We start from the raw sequence: 4082 nt of genomic DNA, 5'->3' as shown, positions 1-4082 counted from the left end.
CTTTTGTCTGTGTTTATTCAGTAAACCACATGAAATAAAAACATGTATCCAGTGGAATTCTTACTATGAAGAACTTCGTTCTTGCTTATAATTTTGTGGCTGAAATCCTATGCATAATTGTGTGGGACGTTTGACGCTAGACTTGCGGAAGCAAGCATTGGGTCAAAGTGCATGCTACTTATCAGCAGCAACTGCCTTGAGTTTTGTGCTGCTTCCCCACCTTTGCCTGTCCCTTCCTGCCTTCTTTGTGGACCATACCAGAGGGAGCAAGGTTGTGAATGGTATCCACTTGCAGGTGTTCCATTGGCAGATGGAGGCTGTAATGCTTCTGAACCATACCAGAGAGAGCAAGGTTGTGAATGGTATCCACTTGCAGGTGTTCCATTGGCAGATGGAGGCTGTAATGCTTCTGAATACCAGTTGCTGGTAATCACTGGGCAAGGGATGGGGGAGGACTCCTGTGCTCAAGTACTGTTTGCAGGTTTCCTACAAGCATATTGTTGGCCGCTGTGAAGACAAGACTACCTGGGGCATTGGCCTGATCCAGAAGGCTACTGTTATGTTCTCCCGTTTCCACTCATGACAGTGTCAGGAGCTGGCGTAGGTCAGCAATAAAATGAAGCACCTGATGGCGGTGGAGTTAACGCTATTCAAAGAAACAAAGCAACTCAGTCCTAGTGGTCATAGTAACCCTTCCCAGCAGGTCTAGACCCAATGAAGCAGTTGCAAGGACTGAGGATCCCGACCTTCCCAAAGCTTTCTAAGGCTCCTACCCAGGTTCCTTCCGCAGTGGCTGACAGCTCCATCACCTTGTCTCTCATGGCTCCGCCTTCTTCATTTCTCTGCAAGTTCTAGGAGAGCAGGGGAGAGGGGAGCTGGTTGCAGCAGGAGGGGGAGACTCCCTGGATCCTTCAGCAGCCTGCCTCACCTGTCTCCTGGCCCCACTCCTCTCCTGCCTCTTGAGTCTGGACGGCTCTCTGCCACAGCCTCTTTCTGCTCACTAAATCCTGTTACCTCTTCAGCCTCTGACACCTCTCCAGTCTGCTCCCTCTTCTCTGACCATTCACTGTCATCCCACCACTAATCCACTGGCTCCGAGTCTTCTTCCCTAGGGGTTCCCTTGAGGGCTCTCCAGTTGGTGCCTCCTGCCACTCCTCTGCATCTAGCAAGTCCCTGACAGAAAGATGCCTCCCATCAGTAGAGCAACACCAACAGAATCATTACAGTGAAACATGAGCCCTTAGGCCATGAAATAATAGTGCCAAATTATGAGACAACAGTGCTAAATTTATCAGCAAGGGCAAGAAGGTCATCATTGCTCATTTAAGAGTGCATCTAGACCAACACATATTGCATTTAATTTCAGCTTTAATCTTTGCAGTCCAGGTAGTAATAGTTGACACATTTTACTATTTTTAGGATAGATCCAATGCCGTTCTAATGGGCACAATGGAATTCCTCGTTCTCCTCTGCCTTGTGCCCTTTGATGCACCCAGCAAGTCCCCTAACCCTCTGGTGCAGATTTTGGGGCCATACAGAGGGGACTCCTGTTTTCACAAAAGCAGGGTGCCACCATAGCATTCCATTATTCTTATTTTAATTAGGTGCCTATTACTGAAAAGGGAAAAAAATCTTGAAATGACTTACAGAGATCCTTGGAACCAATAAATGTGCTGTGCAGTGAAAAAAAATGAGGAAAATCTTGAGAAGCTATCATAATGCACATATTTTTTGACTGTGAACTAGCTTTAGCTAAAGAACCTTTACTGTAGTAAATGAGCACATGAGTGAAAACGAAAATATAGCAAAAGAACAAAAGAAGCTCTTTTAATGGAGGAGAACAATGCCATGGTGAGACAGTTGGAATTCTGCTCAGCTCATTTTCAAGAAGGCCTGTACCTCATTAAGAAGGTTCCAACCTTTTGTACAAAAAAAGGAAAGGAAAAGATGTAGACAGAGTGGAAAACGCTTGGTCTGGGTGCCCTGATAAAGCATGTGACTTAATCAGTAGAGTTCTTGGCACATCAGTGACAAATAGCTATAAACCTGTTGTGTTTGATGGGAGTTGTAGCCTGAACCATCGTGAGAACACCCGTTTGGTAAAGGGTGACATAAGCAATACTTACTTTACAATAAAGAACAGTTGGTCCTTTCTAAAGTCTTTATGAAACTTAAACTGTATCAAAATTAAGTTATCAAGAAAAGCGTTATAAAAAGTTGAAGGGAACTTTTATGTGGACACACCAGACAATGAAGAGCAATACCTGGAGAGGAATGATAAGTGGTAGCAGCATTTGTGCCTTTAACTTTGCCTCCACCTGTCAACTGCCAGCTGCAAGAATAATAATCAAACAGAACTACCAGGAATCTATTTTTGCTGAGGCATCCCAGCTGACCTTTTCCCTTGCTGTAATATCGTACCCTATACCAAAGCAGTGATCCAAAGCAAACAATTTAAGGACACCTCTGTCTTGCAACACAAGTGACAAGACCTCATCATGTACAGTACTTCCTTCTAGTGATTCTGCTACAAACCAGATTAGGATTGAGCAGAAGCTATTTTTCTTTTTGTAGATGGAGTTGAGAATTCATTACCGTAATCAATATACTTGTATCAGAAGTTAAATTCCAAATAACCTGCAATCCAGCACAATGCCTGATGGACAATATTTCATAGCAAACATTTATTAACATTTGAGAAGTCTTGTTACCCTTCCCACTTTGCTTTCATTACGAGCATCATTTACAGACCAACAAATCCGGGGACCATCTACCTGGAGTTGTTTTCATTATGTAGGAATATGTCTCCTTCAAACTTCCGAGGAAATAATGTTGAAAGGTGAACAGGCACCACTCTCTCAAATGCAGGCAATCTAAAATCATTATGGTCTTCTCCTTCATGAGAAATAACATGATTAACTACAGAAATATATGAGGAGAAAAAAAGGATGTGTCTGCGTCATTAGGGACGCGGGTGGCACTGTGGTGAAAATCACTGAGCCTTGGGCTTGCGGATCGGAATGTTGGCAGTTTGAATCCGTGTGACGGGGTGAGCTCCCGTTGCTCGGTCCCAACTCCTGTCAACCTAGCAATTTGAAAGCACGTCAAAGTGCAAGTAGATAAATAGGTACCGCCCCAGGGGAAAGGTAAATGTTTCCTTGTGCTGCTCTGGTTTCGCCAGAAGCGGCTAAGTCATGCTGGCCACATGACCCGGGAAAAATGTCTGCGGACAAACGTCGGCTCCCTCGGCCAGTAAAGCGAGATGAGCGCCGCAAGCAACCCCAGAGTCGTTTGCGACTGGGCTTAACTGTCAGGGGTCCCTATACCTTTACCTGTCCAGATGAGCAATAATTACTTTTAAGGGAAGCAGAGATTTGGGGATCCAGGATTTGATTCAATGTGGCATTACCAGTTCCTTCTAGTATACTCTGGACAAGTCTCACAAGCGGCTGGTGCAGTGGTAAATCTGCTGTACCACTTCCAACGACAAGTACAGTCTCATATGACTACTCCCTGCACCTAGAAATAGAGCATGTCAGGGAGAAGCAGAAGCCCCTGACATCCAGTTTTTAATATACACGATTTCCACCCCCAAACTCTGAAGTGATCTAGTCCAGGCATAGGTTTGCCACCACTGCATTTGCTGCTTTGTGGGAATGAGGTCTATGGCTGCCGATGGCTCCACAACTACCTTTGCTCGCTAACCATCCACACGAAGGGGCTAGGCCTCAAGCTCAGCACGAGGTGACAATGCCTCCCAGCACTCCCTGCTGCAGAGGATGCAGACGGGAAGCCGATATAAGAAAAAAGGAGGGGGAGATTACTACACTTCCCAGCACTCCCTGCGCCTCTTTCTCTCACAAACTCTCCTTCCAGAGGGGCAAGCAGCCGAGCCTCTTGAGGACTACGTTTCCCATCGTGCCTCGCGAGTCGAAAGCCAGACCCGTCAAGGCTGCGGCGGCGAGAGGCGGCCTGGGAGCCATAGTCTTCCTGCGTGTCGTGAGGCCTGCTCGAGGTTCGTGTGGGTGGTGCCGCGGTGAGGATGTGGCGGGCGTGACGCGATTTTGTCCGCGTTGGAGCCG

This window comes from Zootoca vivipara, chromosome 2, assembly GCF_965207765.1.
Source record: "Zootoca vivipara chromosome 2, rZooViv2.hap1.1, whole genome shotgun sequence".
Lineage (NCBI taxonomy): Eukaryota > Metazoa > Chordata > Lepidosauria > Squamata > Lacertidae > Zootoca > Zootoca vivipara.
Note: the sequence above shows the minus strand (reverse complement) of the source record.